This window comes from Balaenoptera ricei, chromosome 5, assembly GCF_028023285.1.
Source record: "Balaenoptera ricei isolate mBalRic1 chromosome 5, mBalRic1.hap2, whole genome shotgun sequence".
In the NCBI taxonomy this organism is placed as follows: domain Eukaryota; kingdom Metazoa; phylum Chordata; class Mammalia; order Artiodactyla; family Balaenopteridae; genus Balaenoptera; species Balaenoptera ricei.
The window spans coordinates 18691620-18709342 of NC_082643.1; positions in this window are offsets into that span (position 1 = coordinate 18691620).

Genomic DNA, 17723 nt, shown 5'->3' on the forward strand with positions numbered 1-17723 from the left:
CAACAAAATTCAACACCCATTTATGATAAAAACTTTCCAGAAAGTAGGTATAGAGGGAACTTTCTTCAACATAATAAAGGCCATATATGACAAACCCACAGCCAACACCATCCTCAATGGTGAAAAACTGAAACCATTTCCACCAAGATCAGGAACAAGACAAGGTTGCCCACTCTCACCACTCTTATTCAACATAGTTTTGGAAGTTTTAGCCACAGCAATCAGAGAAGAAAAAGAAATAAATGGAATCCAAATCGGAAAAGAAGAAGTAAAGCTGTCACTGTTTGCAGATGACATGATACTATACATAAAGAATCCTAAAGATACTACCAGAAAACTACTAGAGCTAATCAATGAATTTGGTAAAGTTGCAGGATACAAAATTAATGCACAGAAATCTCTTGCATTCCTATACACTAATGATGAAATATCTGAAAGTGAAATTAAGAAAACACTCCCATTTACCATTACAACAAAAAGAATAAAATACCTAGGAATAAACCTACCTAAGGAGACAAAAGACCTGTATGCAGAAAACTATAAGACACTGATGAAAGAAATTAAAGATGATACAAATAGATGGAGAGATATACCATGTTCTTGGTTTGGAAGAATCAACATTGTGAAAATGACTATATTACCCAAAGCAATCTACAGATTTAATTCAATCCCTATCAAACTACCACTGGCATTTTTCACAGAACTAGAACAAAAAATTTCACAATTTGTATGGAAACACAAAAGACCCCGAATAGCCAAAGCAATCTTGAGAAAGAAAAACGGAGCTGGAGGAATCAGACTCCCTGACTTCAGACTATACTACAAAGCTACAATAATCAAGACAGTATGGTACTGGCACAAAAACAGAAATATAGATCAATGGAACAGGATAGAAAGCCCAGAGATAAACCCACGCACATATGGTCACCTTATCTTTGATAAAGGAGGCAAGAATATACAGTGGAGAAAAGACAGTCTCTTCAATAAGTGGTGCTGGGAAAACTGGACAGCTACATGTAAAAGAATGAAATTAGAACACTCCCTAACACCATACACAAAAATAAACTCAAAATGGATTAAAGACCTAAATGTAAGGCCAGACACTATCAAACTCTTAGAGGAAAACATAGGCAGAACACTTTCTGACATAAATCACAGCAAGATCCTTTTTGACCCAGCTCCTAGATAAATGGAAATAAAAAGAAAAATAAACAAATGGGACCTAATGAAACTTCAAAGCTTTGGCACAGCAAAGGAAACCATAAACAAGATGAAAAGACAACCCTCAGAATGGGAGAAAATATTTGCAAATGAAGCAACTGACAAAGGATTAATCTCCAAAATTTACAAGCAGCTCATGCAGCTCAATAACAAAAAAACAAACAACCCAATCCAAAAATGGGCAGAAGACCTTAATAGACATTTCTCCAAAGAAGATATACAGATTGCCAACAAACACATGAAAGAATGCTCAACATCATTAATCATTAGAGAAATGCAACTCAAAACTACAATGAGATATCATCTCACACCGGTCAGAATGGCCATCATCAAAAAATCTACCAACAATAAATGCTGGAGAGGGTGTGGAGAAAAGGGAACCCTCTTGCACTGTTGGTGGGAATGTAAACTGAAACAGGCACTATGGAGAACATTATGGAGGTTCCTTAAAAAACTAAAAATAGAACTACCGTACGATCCAGCAGTCCCACTATTGGGCATATACCCTGAGAAAACCATAATTCAAAAAGAGTCATGTACCAAAATGTTCATTGCAGCTCTATTTACAATAGCCAGGACATGGAAGCAACCTAAGTGTCCATCAACAGATGAATGGATAAAGAAGATGTGGCACATATATACAATGGAATATTACTCAGCCATAAAAAGAAACGAAACTGAGTTATTTGTAGTGAGGTGGATGGACCTAGAGTGTCATACCGAGTGAAGTAAGTCAGAAAGAGAAAAACAAATACCATATGCTAACACACATATATATGGAATCGAAAAAAAAATGGTATGAATAATCTAGGGGCAAGACAGGAATAAAGACACAGACCTACTAGGGAATGGACTTGAGGATACGGTGAGGGGGAAGGGTAAGCTGGGACAAAGTGAGAGAGTGGCGTGGACATATATACACTACCAAATGTAAAATAGATAGCTAGTGGGAAGCAGCCGTATAGCACAGGTAGATCAGCTCAGTGCTTTGTGACCACCTAGAGGGGTGGGATAAGGATGGTGGGAGGGAGGGAGACGCAAGAGGGAAGAGATATGGGGACCTATGTATATGTATAACTGATGCACTTCGTTATAAAGCAGAAACTAACACACCATTGTAAAGCAATTATACTCCAATAAAGATGTTTAAAAAAAAAATTAACGTAAAATAGACCAAAGACCTAAATGTAAAAGCTAAAACTATAAAACTCTTAGAAGAAAACATAGACATAAATCTTCATCACTTTGGATTAAGCAGTTGTTTATTCGATATGTCACCAAAGCACAAATGACAAAAGAAAAATAGATAGACTTCATCAAAAATTAAAAATTTTGTATTTCAAAGAAGACTATAAAGAAAGTGTAAAAACAACACAAGGAGTAGGAGAAAATATATGTAAATCACATTTATGATTAGGGAAATGTATACTGAATATAAAAGAAGTCTTACAATTCAGCAACAAGACAAAAATAACCCAAAAAACCAGATCTTGGTTTCTAATACCATTGTTTAATGGTATCAATAAAAGGAACAGGATTCCTGGATTCTAGGACTGATGCAAGAAATATACAAGAAGAGCCTGGAACATCTTATAGTGCCAGAAACTAAGGAAGTGCTCAAACACACACACACACACACACACACACACACACACACACACACACACACACAGAATGGTAGGGATATATCAAAGGGATTCAGGAACCAACTGAAAGAGCTCCTGATGGCCTAGTTTAGAATAATTTGAGCAATAAGACAAAGTAGTATTGGATTATAAACCAAAATATAAAGTAAATATGCATGAGTCCATAAGAATATGAATAAATGGATAAATAAATAATGAAAAAGAGACAAATCTTCCATGCAGAAGAATTCCAAATAATTTATGTAAATATTCTACCCTCAGGAGATGGCATATAACTTCTGAGATATGGGTTGTGCATAGTGACTTCCTTGCAAAGAGTACAGTATGGAAAGAGGGATGAAAGAAAGTGTATAAACACTGCCTCAGCCAGGTGATCAAGGTCAACATCAACAATGATAAGCCATGTCAATAGTGTGTGATGAAAATAGCACTTTACCACTCTGGTCTTCCTCCCAAAAACACACAACCCCAGGCTAACCATGAGAAAAATATCAGAAAATCCCAATAAAAGGACACTCTGTAAAATACTTGACCAGTACTCCTCAAAATTGTCAAGGTCATCAAAAACAAGGAATGTCTGAGAAACTGTCACAGACAAGAGGAGTCTAAGGAGACATGACAGCTAAATGTAATGTGGTACCATTAATTGTAATAAATGTACCATACTAACGTAAGATGTTAATAATAAGGGAGGCTAGGTACAGGGTATATGGGACTATCTCTCTGAACTATCTTCACAATTTTTCTGGAAATCTAAATATGTTCTAAAAAATGAAGTTTATTTTTAAAAAGACACAATAAACAAAGTTTAAAAAAACAAATAACCCCATTTTAAAATGGGAAAAGATTTGAATAGACATTTAGCCAAAGGAGATATGCAAATAGCCGATAAACACATGAAATGAGGTCCAACATCATTAGTCTATAGGGAAATGAAAATTAAAATCACAACGAGATACCATTTCATACCCACTAGGATGACCATAATTAAAAAATACACAGTAACAAATGTTGGCAAGGATTTGAAGAAATTAGAACCCTCACACATTGCTGATGGAAATGAAAATCATGCAGCATATTTAGGAATCAATTTGGCAGTTCCTCAGAAAGTTAAACATAGAGATACCATATGACCTAGCAATACCCCTCCTAGGTATATACCCAAGAGAATTGAAAATGTCTGTCCATATAAAAACTTGTACACAGATGTTCAGAGCAGAATTGTTCATAATAGCTGAACCATGGAAACAATCCAAATATCCATCAACTGATGGATGGATAAACTAAATGTAGTATATCCATACAATAGAATATATCCATACAATTCAGCTACAAAAAAAGAATGAAGTATTGATACATGTGAGTACATGAATGAACCTTGAAAACATTATTCTAACTGAAAGAAGCCAGACACAAAAGTCTATGCATTGTATGATTCCATGTCTATGAAATGTCCAGAATAGATAAATCCATAGAGACAGAAAGTAAATTAGTGATTTCCAGAGGGTGGGAAGAATGGGAAATGGGGAATGACTGATAGTGGGTAGAGTTTCCTTTGAGAGTGATGAAAAATTTCTGGAATTTGATGTAGCACAACTTTGGGAATATAGTAAAATCTACTGAGTTTTACCCTTCAAATTAATAAAGTAAGAAAAATAAGATTCAAGCCATACTATGAACTGTCTTCACCATTTTTCTCCAAAGAAAGGAGAAAGACATGTCATATGACACATATGCTACTTATAGGGAAACAAAGGCACCAAGTGGAGAGCCAAGTTGCCATCATCTTGATCACCAATTATTGGGCACCTGCTTTAGGCAGGTAATTACGGGCACCTGCTTTAGGGCCCGTAAAAGCCACGTCCCTACTGAAGGTAATGCAGGAAAAGGCAAAGAACCTTCCCTCCCTTCATTGAGTGGGAATTCCAGGATAAACACAGGTCATATCTATTAATATAAAACAACTAATGGAAGCTGGTTTAGCTCTGACCACTGATTTAGAAAGCTACATGCTTGTTATGGTTGCCTGTATCAGAACTGGCTGTGAATACAGCTGAAAACCTAGACTAGATCACCATTTCCATAGCTGCACAGAGTAGTACCCATTTCCATGGGCGAATGAAACAATACCAGATGCCACATTTGAGCAACAAAGACCCACAACAAATTATGCTTTTAATGTTTTTAGTAAGTACAAAGTACCAATGCTTTAGAGTGAGTTTTTTTTTTTTAATTGAGGAGAGAAAGGAGGCTACCTGATTTCCCAATTCTCAGGAAAGCGATATGATCAGAAAAGAGGAGCAGAACATAAAAGCTATGTAAGAGGGGACTTCCCTGGTGGTGCAGTGATTAAGAATCCACCTGCCAATGCAGGGGACACAGGTTCGAGCCCTGGTCCGGGAAGACGCCACATGCCGAGGAGCAACTAAACCCGTGCGCCACAACTACTGAGCCTGCGCTCTAGAACCTGTGAGCCACAACTACTGAGCCTGTGTGCCACAGCTACTGAAGGCCACACGCCTAGAGCCCGTGCTCCGCAACAAGAGAAGACACGGCAGTGAGAAGCCCGCACACCGCAACGAAGAGTAGCCACTGCTCACCGCAACTAGAGAAAGCCCCGCGCACAGCAACGAAGACCCAACGCAGCCAAAAATTAATTAATTAATTAATTAATTAACAAAATGACCTCTTCTTTGCCTCTTGGACACTGACCAAATGGAGAAATGGAGATACAGCTCAGTAGCTTTCACCTTGGCTCTGCTATTTGGGACCAGAGAGGTCTAGATTTTAAGATTACTCTTAAATGCTAAAAATATATATTAGGTTTGTTTACTTTTTTTTGTTAGTTTTTATACAGTTTTCTACTTATGTTTCCATATTTTTGATAGATTCTGAATTGTCAAACCAGGCATATTTTTAAAATAGGTATTATAAAGAGGTCATGAGAGGGAGCCAAGGAAAATGTCACCAACTCACAGTGACACTGAAAGTAATGTTTCAAAGAATAATTGACTCAAAGTGCTTCCTTGCTGGGCAGGCAAAGGCTGAGGCAATGGTGAGAGACATTTAACATACCAAATTCCAAAAGGACATTTAGGACAACCATCCCACCCTGCCCTCCCTTGCATCCTCCGACTCCCTGCCATGGAGGAATTGGCCTTTTCCTGAATGGCTTTACTATATTTGAAGGAGTATTATATAATTTTGGTTCTGAGTTTTCCAGTTAGGATAGAGGAAGCAGTGAACAAATTGGGTGTCAATGAAGGGGGGGAAAGGAAAAGGGAAAAGGTGGTAAGAGAAAGTGTAAAAGAAATAATGAGGGATTTTAAAAAACCAAACAAAACAAACTAAACCCACCTCTTCTCTCAGACGCTGCAGCCTAGAAGTGGCTTCTGAACCTCTCCCTCAGCCATGCACATGTACCTGCCAGGACCCCAGCCTCCCAGGCAAGGAAGCCCCTCACACTCTATCAGAAACAGTGGCCATTCCCTGGACCAAACGAGTTTTGTAATAAAATTGTTCCTTGTCCATGTGAAACTGAGGGAAAAGGGAGCAACGCACTTAATTTTTATGAAGCTAAAACTGAAATAACTCTTTTATTCCGATGTTATGCCCTTTTTAAATTTGTGATGTTAAAATGTTCTTTTTTTCACCTTATGGAGATAGTAGATGCTGGTTCTTTTTTTGTTTGCTTGTTTTTAGGGGGGTTTCTTGCTAGTCACTTTTAAACTTCCAAGGGGGAAATACATTATTCAGGATCTTCTACACTTGCCTGATTATACAACTCTTTCACTGAAAAGCACTTAATAGAAACTATTTTTCCATTTACTATTTTTTTCTATTTTTCTATTAACTAACTTTGTTAGTTGCTTTCATTTTGCCCCATTTGGCAAAATTAAAAGGTTGGGAAACTCCCCTCCCCCATTTTAGAAATATATATCTTACTGACCCATTAAATACAATAACCTGAGAAACAATGATCTAAAATGTCTGCCAAAGGAGCACCACAGGAAGTTGAATCCAGTGTCAATAAAATGTGTTCAAAACAGATATCATTATGGTTACAATGTACTTCAAATGAATACCAAAAATAACAGTGGAGCAGCTTAGCAGGTATAAAAATAATCCTTTAAAATTGCAAATGATGTGCAAACATGTCACTCCTCAAAAAATTTGGCAGGAAGAGTTAATGGAAAATCTATTTATTATCTGGGGACTTCCCTGACGGTCCAGTGGTTAAGACTCCATGCTTCCAATGAAGGGGGCACGGGTTTGATCCCTGGTGGGGGAACTAAGATCCCACATGCCACGGTGCAGCCAAAAAAAAAAAGTCTATTTGTTATTAAAGACTGCTGGCCTCATAAATCTTTTTCTTGCTTTAATAGTTTTAACAATCATCGTTTTAAAAAAACAATTTACTTTTTAAAAAAATGTTTATTGGAGTATAGTTGATTTACAATGTTGTGTACAGCAAAGTGAATCAGTTATATATATACACATATATCCACTCTTTTTTAGATTCTTTTCCCATATAGGCCATTATAGAGTACTGAGTAGAGTTCTCTGTGCTATATAGTGGGTCCTTATTACTTATGTAGTTTATATATAGTAGTGTATATATGTCAATCCCAGTCTCCCAATTTATCCCTCCCTCCCTTACCCCCAGGTAACCATAAGTTTGCCAAACAATTTACTTTTATTTCAACAACTTCAGTAAAGTCAGAGCAAAATATTAATGTAAAGTCTATAATTGTTCATTCCTATGGTCAGAAAAATTGTATTTTACCCATAAATGGTAATAATGTCAGTAACGGCATAAGTCTCCGTGTGTCTCTTCTGACATATTTTGGGATTCAAGTCTACATTACTAAAAATTTGTAAGCCCATTTACCTGCATCTCTTAATCCCTGGACAAATTCCTGAGACAGTAGACTTAAAGTCTGATACTGAGATGTGCATATGGTCCCTAAAGGATTAGAACAATGGCCTGGATATCATTATAGAATCATGGTATTTTTCAGAAATTTCTTGGTTCAGCATTTCTCAACAGTGTTTCTATTAAGCGCTTTCAATAAAAGAGTTGTATAGTCATGCAAGTTTAGAAGATCCTGAATAATGTATTTCCCCCTTGGAAATTCACAATACACACTGTCACATTAAAGGTTCTAAGAAGCCCTGCCCTAAAAAAACCTCTTCAGCTTGGTTTAATACAGTTTTCCCGAACTTTCTTTAGCATTTAACATTCATGAATGGAACACACTTTGAGAAACAATGATCTAATTCAAGGTATTTTATTGGTTGTAAAACTAGGACCAGAGAAAGGTTAAGAGACTTTGTTCAAGATTGCCCAAGAAAGTAATAGCCATCAGGACCAGAAACCCAGGTTCCCCCAATATTCTATTATGACATGCTGCTTTTGTTTGGCCTCATAAAAACTTTGGAAATTATTATGGAAAACCTGTTATGAAAGTGAAACAGAGAAAACCCAGGTGGATACAAAGTGCGTTCTTATCAATTTCCATTCCTTTCCAGTTGATGTTATCAGAACATTTTTTAAAACTTGGAGGTGTGTGCATAAATGGGAGGCTTGTAATTGGTGAATGGTGTAGAGAAATTGCTTTTTCTTCAGGCTACTGTTATTCAGATTATGTCTGAATGTATGAAAATTTAGGACAAAGATGTTAGCTTCTAAGTAACACACTGAAGCCCTCTGTATCTAAGGATCAAGATATAATGGGTTGGGGCTTCCCTGGTGGCGCAGTGGTTGAGAGTCTGCCTGCCAATGCAGGGGACACGGGTTCGAGCCCTGGTCTGGGAGGATCCCACATGCCGCAGAGCAACTAGGCCCGTGAGCCACAATTACTGAGCCTGCGCGTCTGGAGCCTGTGCTCCGCAACAAGAGAGGCCGCAATAATGAAAGGCCCGCACACTGCGATGAAGAGTGGCCCCCACTTGCCGCAACTAGAGAAAGCCCTCGCACAGAAACGAAGACCCAACACAGCCATAAATAAATAAATAAATAAAAATTGTATAACTTAAAAAAAAAAAAGATTTATAAAAAAAAAAAAGATATAATGGGTTGAGATAGTATGAACTTGGATACTCTGTGTCATAGATTATGTATTTTGGACATTTATCTAACAACTGATCCTTAGACTATAAAATAATACACTATACAACAGCAGTCCCCAACCTTTTTGGCATCAGAGATTGGTTTCGTGGAAGACAATTTTTCCACGCACGGGAGTTGGCGGGGGGATAGTTCAGGAGGTAATGCGAGTGATGGGGAGCGATGGGGAGCGGCAGATGAAGCTTCACTTGCTCACTGGCTGCTCACCTCCTGCTGTGCAGGCCGGTTCCTAACAGACAAGGCACCTTTCCGCGGCCTGGGGGTTGAGGACCCCTGCTAAACAGTGTAAGCACTCCACAAAACCTGTTCATGCTTATTTAGTAATCCCTAAAACCTTTTTTCATTTAGAAATTTCTAAACTTTAATAAACCTCCATTTAAAAAAATACTTTAAAAATGTTTGAATAATTGTCATGTGGCATTACTGTCCCCTATCAGAATAGAATTAGTCACATACTTTCTATTACTTTGGAATATTGTGAGATGGTTAATTATAGTGTACCTGAATGATTTCCAGTAGTCCCTTGAAAAAGGCCTCAGTGATCCATTTTGTACCAATGGGTTAAGAAAAGAAAAATAAACATACTTCCAATTTGGTAGTTCTTTTTTTCTGTGTAAAAACCACTTTTTAAAAGAGATAGTCATTAAGAAAGATTTGTAAGGGGGTAGGGGCAGTATAGGGGTAGGAGATTAGGAGGTAAAAACTATTATGTATAAAATAAGCTACAAGGAACAAGGACTTACTCTATAGCACAGGGAACTATATTCAGTATCTTGTAATAACCTATAATGGAAAAGAATCTGAAAAAGAATATATATATATATATATATACATATAAAACTGAATCACTTTGGTGTACACTTGAAACACTGTAAATCAACAATACTTCAATAAAAAAATAAAATAAAATAAGGTACAAGGATATAGTATACAACACAGGGAATATAGTCAATATTCTATAATAACTATAAATGGAATATAACCTTTAAAAATTATGAACCACTACATCGTACACCTGTAACTTACATAATATTGTACATCAACTATACTTCAAAGAGAAAATACTCAAAAAAAAAGATTTGTAAATGTTTTTTCTAATTAATTTTTATTAGAATATAGTTGCTTTACAATGTTGTGTTAGTTTCTGCTGTACAGCAAAGTGAATCAGCTATACATACACCTATATCCCCTCTTTTTTAGATTTACTTCCCATTTAGGTCACCACAGAGCACTGAGTAGAGTTCCCTGTGCTATACAGTATGTTCTCACCAGTTGCAAATGTTTTTAAGAAACACATCTCCAAATTAACCCACATAAAAATCTTGTAATGGTCAGAGAATAGAACTTCAGAATAGTCTTCATATAATTCATATATTTAATGACAGAAATGGTTAGTGACACTTTGTTTCAAAAATGTGCAATTTAATATTCGTAACTTACAGCCCTCCTTTTTTTTCTTTTAATTTTCTTTATGAGAACAATTTTTTTCCCACTGAGACTATATTTATTTATTAATATTTATTTATTTTGTCTGTGCCGGGTCTTAGTTGCAGCACACGTGATCCTCACCATGGCATGTAGACTTCTTAGTTGCAGCATGCATGTGGGATCTAGTTCCCTGACAAGGGATCAAACCCAGGCCCGCATGAATTGGGAGCGCAGAGCCTCAGCCACTGGACCACCAGGGAAGTCCTGAGACTATAATTAAATTACAGAGGAAGAACATGTTAAAATTTCTTTATAGCCTCACATCACTTCTCTGTTTATTGTACACTCCACCTTCAGAATCCTGTCCTTGTTCTTCTAAACTTCTGTTGCAGGCAGAATTCTAATGTCCTCCATGGTCTCTGCCCTCTAATGGTTTCCCCATCATTATATAAGTTACATAGCAAAAGGATTTGACAGGTGCAATTAAATGTATTAATCCGTAGACCTTAAGCCAGAGAGACGATCTAGGAGGGCTTAACCTAATCACATGAGCCCTATAAAAGCATAGACTTTTCTCCAGCTGGTAGTAGAAGTAGGAGTCAGAGAGATTCCAAATATATGAAGGATTTGACATGCCATTTCTGCCTTTGAAGATGGAGTGGGCCATGTGGTAAAGAATATGAACAGCTTCTGGGAGCTGAGAGCAGCCCCCAGCTGACAGCCAGCAGGAAATGGGAATGACAGTCCTACAACCACAAGGAACAGAATGCTGCCAACAACCTGAAAAGGCTGGAAGAGGATTCTTCTCCAGAACCTCTAAGATAAGAACCCAGTCCAGCCTATACATGAGTTCTTAAAAAATATGTTAAAGAAATCTCTACCAATTTTATGATATTAAGATTTTTTTTAAAGTCATGAATGTCGAATTTTGTAAAATGCCTGTACACATCTGCAAAGATACTCCTATCATTTCTCTCCTTTATCTATTAATCTGGTTAGTTATTATTGTTGCCTTAGTAATTTTCCTTGTATTCCTGGTATGAATCCAATGAGGGCATAGACTGTTACTGCATTAATTTGCTACTGGATTCTAACTGTCCTTTATGGGACAACCTGGGTAATCTTAGGGAGAAGAGAAGGTTAATTTCACTTCAGTCTCCTATAGGAAAGCTCTTAAGGCATAGGCAGCTGCTGAGGTTATTTTATCACTTTTTCTGTTTTTCTACTATAGAATAAGTTATAATACTGTGTTCATTACAGATGTGGAAAAGTAATCAACAAGCAGGGGCCATCCATAATGACAATACCCCAAGTATAATAGCCAGCCTCCAAACTGGCCCCCAATGATCACTGCCTCCTGGTATACATGACCTTGGGTAGCCTCCTCCCATATTAGGTAGCCATAGGATATTACAAAAAATAATAGGTCGTGATTTCTAAGCCTAAGTCATAAAAGACGTTGCAGTTGCAGCTTCTGTATTGTTCTCTCTCGAATCACTTGCTCTGGGGGAAGGCAGGTGCCATGTTGTAAGGTCATGCAAGCAGCCCTATGGAGAGGCTTACATAATGAAGAGCTAAAGTCTCCTATCAAGAGCCATGTGAATGAACCATCTTGGTAATGGATCCTTAAATCCCAGTGAAATTCCAGATGACCACAACCACAGCCAATGTTTTGCCTGCAACCTCATGAGACGTCCCAAGCTAAACCATCCAATTAAGCCACTCCTTTATTTCTGACCCACAGAAACTATACAATAATAAATACTTGTTTTTTAAGTCACTGAGTTTTGGGGTCATTTTTTACTCAATAGATAACTAATACCAAGTTTCATATAGTTTCCTCCCAACAGAATTGCTGAAAGGTACCTCTCCAAAACCTTTCTCTCCTCATAATGGATCTTTTTCATTACTTTAACCAGAAGATCAGTGCCTCACAGGACTTCCCTGGTGTCCAGTGGCTAAGACTCCACGCTCCTAATGCAGGGGGCCCGGGGTCAATCCCTGGTCAGGGAACTAGATCCCACATGCCACAACTAAGAGTTCGCATGCCACAACAAAGATCCCGCATGTCACAACTAAGACCCAGTGCAGCCAAATAAATAAATAAATATATATTTTTTAAAAAGATAACTGCCTCTCACCCAGGCTGTGAAAGTGAGAGTTCCTCTTCCTGAATGATGGTCTGCCCTCACCATTTCCCTAATGACTATTTTCCCAAATAATGCCCATACAGTGGGAAAAGACTGGCCCAGAAAAAAATCATCCAGAAACCTAAATCTTAGAATACTTATTTCCCCGTGGTTCTCTCTTTTATCCTCTCTGTCAAGATATAAGTAAATGTGAATAAATTGTTAGAGAAAGGAGCAAATGTGCCATTATTCTTGGTTCTGAGACATAATTATACTCTAAAGCATTTATCTCAATCTTTCTGAATAACCTAGAGTTTTATAAAATACAGGCCATACGCCTAGGCCTCACTCTAATGGCTCTGATTCAGTACGTCTGAAATGAGACCCAGGAATCAGTGGGTTTTTTTAATTGCAAAATTATTCTGATGATTATCCACTGTTAATTTGTCTTTTTACTAAAACCATATGATTTCCTTATTATGTTTATCTGTCTCCTCCCTCTGAAATATAAGCTCTATGAAGGAAGATACTTTTGTCTATTTTGTTCACTGATGTATCCCCAGCAACTAGTACTATGCCTGGCACACGGTAGGTAATCGATAAATGTTGAATAAACAATTGTAAAAGTTGATGAGCAGTATGGGAAGAAATAGATCTGGGAATGCAACATGGAGTATTTATAATTTAAAGAGTTATAGTAGGATAGACTTCATTGAGAAATGACTTGAGCATATAACAGAGTGTACCATATGAACATCTGGAGGAAGAGGGTTCCAGGCAAATGAAAAAGCAGTACAAAGACCTTGAGTCTGGGATAGTCCAGAAACATCAAAAAGACCAGAGTGGCTGAAGTAAAATGAGTAAGGAGAGGACTGGGAGACAGAAAATCAGAGGAGTAAATGGGGCCAGATCACGTATGGTCTTATAGATACAAAAGAACTTTGGCTTTTATTTTAAGAAATGAAGAGCTATTGCAGTGTTTTGAACAAAGCCATTGCATTTTTAAAGGCTCATTCTGGCTGTTTGTGTTGAGAATAGAATGTCGAGCACAGATGGAATTATGGAGACAAGGCAGAAGGTAGGCTGAGCCTTATTGAAGTGACGTCAGGAAAAATTGGAAGAAAGAAATTGGGTACAATGAGTAAACAGAGCCTTTTCAAGCTTTGCTGAAAAGGGGAACAGAGAAATGATTCAAGCAAAGGTTTTATGTTTTAAGATGGTAGACATAATAGTGTCATATTTGTATGCTAACAGAAATGACCCAGTAGAAAAAAACATGGGTGGTTCCAAAACCTGGGATTCTAAACTCTAGGAGAGACAAGGAACCATTGACAGAGAGAGCAGAAGAGCAGGAAAAATATAAGGGGCTATTAAAGAACAATATGTAGACATGTAGAATCTAGCTTCAGATTGTAGCTACCAAAAAACGCATTTCCCTCTGAACATCTGAGAGTAGGGTAGCATATCTCCATCCCCTTCCACATAACAATTATGTGTCAGGAGAGGATAGTTTCCCACAGAAGTGAGAGATAGTCTGTCAACTTTAATCTCCATGGTGGGGGGGGGGTACTGTGACCCCTTAGTTCACATTACCACCTCCTTCAGTTCTTGATTTTCTTCTCTGGTAAACTGATGTGATTTATCTTAACATTTAAATCTTACCTCTCCACCCCACTGTAGCATATTGACTCATCAAGGCACCTGCTGTCTGCTTGCTCTCTTTATTTGCACATACCATAGCAGAATTAAATGGGTGAGTTACTTACCTGAATATCTTTCTGTTGGAGAAAGATGTGACCATCTAGATCAGGGTTTCTTAATCTCTGCAGACTGACATTTTCAGCTGGATAATCCTTTGCTGTCTGGTGCAGTGCAGGGTGTTGAGCAACATTCTTGGCCTGGACCCACTAGCAGTCAGAAGCACCTTCCTCTCTGTCCCACTTCCTGCCCCAGTTGTGACCAAAAGAATGTCTCCAGACATTGTCAAATGTCCCCCAGGAAGTAAAAATCACCCCCCCCAACCCAGTTGAGAACCACTGATATAGATGTAAAATTTCTCAATACATTATTAATAGATCCTGGTGGTGTCAATGATAAAACATGGGATAAAGCCGGGGGTTTGTTACCTATACCTTTATTCTGTGCTTTTGTCATAGATAATCATTGTTAACCCTCCACTTCTTACCACTGTTCTCAAAATGAACATTATGGACCTGGTATAAAGCAATAACTTCACGCTCACTTTAAAAACTGGTACATTTCCACACATGATTGGACTGGGGAGAATGAATGAATGAGAATAGGTGAACTATGGACACAAAATACTATTGGTGAGATTTTGCCATCTGAGGCTTTTCAAAATATTTGTTCAAGCACCATATAGATATTTTTTTCCTATCAACTGATTGCTGATAACATAAAATTGGCCTTATCTGCATTGGGTGCATAAATATGTATTACTCTGAGGTATCAAAAAAAATCAGGACCAGAAGAACCCAGTCAAGCTTGAGAAGAACATATTTGAATTCAAGACGTAGTACAAAGTTACAGAAGTTAAGACAGTGTAGGATTGGCACAGGATATACAAATAGACCAATGGAAGAGAATAGTCAGAAAAAGACCCAGTTTATGACAGATATCAATGCAAGTCTATAAGGGAATGAATAGTTTTGCAATAAGGGGTATTGGAACATGTGGATATTTTATGGAACAAAATGGAACTTGACCCCCACCAAACAGGGTATACAAAATTTAATTTGAGATATATCACAGTTCTAAATGTGTAAAACAATAAAGGTTTTAGAATAAAACAGGAAAATTTCCTCAAGACAGTCTTAAATAGAACACAAAAATTACTAACCATAAAAGACTGACTTCATTAAAATTAAGAACCATACCCATCAAAAGACACAATTAAGCAAGTAAAAAGGCAAATCACAGACTGAGAGATCTTCATGACACGTACATCCAACATCTCTAAATCAGTAAGAAAATGACAATAATCCAACTTTTTAAAATGAGCGAAAGTCCTGAAGAGGTCTGTCACAAAAGAGGCTATTCAATGGAATACTACATAGTAATTTAATTTTTTAAAAAAACCTATTGATACTTGCAACAAAACAGATGAATATTACAGACATTATATTAAGTGAAAGTAGTCACAACAGTACATACTGATGATGCATTTATGTGAAGTTTAGGCAAAACAAATAATGATGGAGGTCAGAATAGTGATTACCTTTTGAGGGTGTGTTGACTAGGGAGGGGCATGAGGAAACCTTCTGGAGAGATAAAATATTCCATAAATTTATATGGACGGTGGTTTCATGGGCCCTATGGAACATACAGATAACACTTTTGAGGAGTTTTTCTGCCAAGCAGAGAATCAAGGCAGTAGCTGGCAGAGAAAGTGGGGTTAGGAGAAGTTTCCTAAAGGATGGGGAAATAACATATGTATATGCTGATAGGAATAATTAAGTAGCGAGGGACAATGATGATGGAGGGAGAATGCTGGCGTAATGTCCCTGAGCAAGGTGGGAGAGGATGAGACGTTCTCCCTATGTGGAGGAAAGGGAGGCTCTATAACAGCAGGAGAGATGCTAGACTACATGTGAGTGATGGTTTGGATTGCATAGTGTAGATGTGATGAGAGCCTAGGAAGTTCTTTTCTGATTGTTTCCATCTTCTCAGAGAATTAGGAAGCAAAACTGGCAGAGTGAGGATAGAGGAAGTGACTTGGAAATAGGGGAAAAGAGAAGTGTGAAATAAGAGAGTAGCAAGGATCTATACTTCAACCGTGAGGTATCATTGAGGCCCACTTCAGTTTAGGACGATGAATTCAGTTAGTGTGGTGTGTTTTTCTCCAGGTAAGTCCATCTTCATAGGTGCAGGCACCTGAGGGGTACAGCACTGGATTTAACCAGCTTTGCAGTTTTGCCATAGAGTGCCAATTTTGTGAGTGAGATAATATATACCTGGGAATCTTATTTTTACCAGTTGGGGCATCATTAGTTCTATGCTCTTTCCATGGACAAAACTAGGAAATATTCTTAAATATTTTTAAATGAGTTCATATTAATATTTATAATCATATTTGATATTACAGGGATCTTTATGAACTTCTGGGTTTATATTTGTGTATCTTTTCTCTGGCAGTGAAAGTCTTGGGTCCTCATAATTCTATTAGTATCAGCAATAAAATTACCAGTGAAGTTTCAAGATTTCTTTGCAGTTCTTTTTGCCCTTAGAATGTATCCCATTAAGGAAGTACAAATGGAGTATTATATTCAACATTCATTGGAATAATTATTTTCTCTGTATAGATACTATCAAAATGAAATAAAAATAGGCTTTTTGATTGTTGGAGTTAAATTTGGATATTTACATTTTATATTCCTTCTAAACTTAATTTTTAATATATAAAACACATTAGTAAGAGAAAATCAAAACCATAAAAATTACACTCATATATACATATGTATAATTCAATCACTTTGCTATACGCCGGAAACTAACACAACATTGTACTATACTTTAATTTTTTTTAATGGTTAAAAAAAAGAAAAAAAATTATACTCAGAGAAGTCTTGCTCCCATCCTTCTCCTGTTCCCATGGCCTCTTCATCCCTTATAGGTAAACATTTCTTCACTCTGTAAAGAATTAAACATTTATCCTGCTTTTGGGGAAGAACAATTATTTATCTCCTGTTGATGAGGGAAAATTCTTCTTTATAGAAAAATGCCAGCTAATAAATGTAGGAGGAATTATTTAATTGGAAAAATCTTTTTGCAGTTTTTATTGAAATAATTCAGACAGGATGTTAAAACCATTGGGTAAAGGTTTTTGAAGATGATATTGGCACAGAATCAAATATCACCCCACAGATTACTTGCTTATTGTAAAGGAAAAACATATCTTACAACTGGCTGAGCTGGCATTATCATCTTAGCCAAGTGACAAACTTGACACTTTGTGCTCACTGATGGGATGCAATATTAAATATACAGCATTAACCATGAAGCATTCTTGCCAAAAAAAGTTTACCATGTTTCCAACCAAACCTTTGGGCTAAACCTCCAATTAATAGGAATATGAGAGTTAAAAGAACAAGTTAAACAATCAGACAAATCAAGAATGTGGGACATCTTACAAGACAACTGATCTGGTTT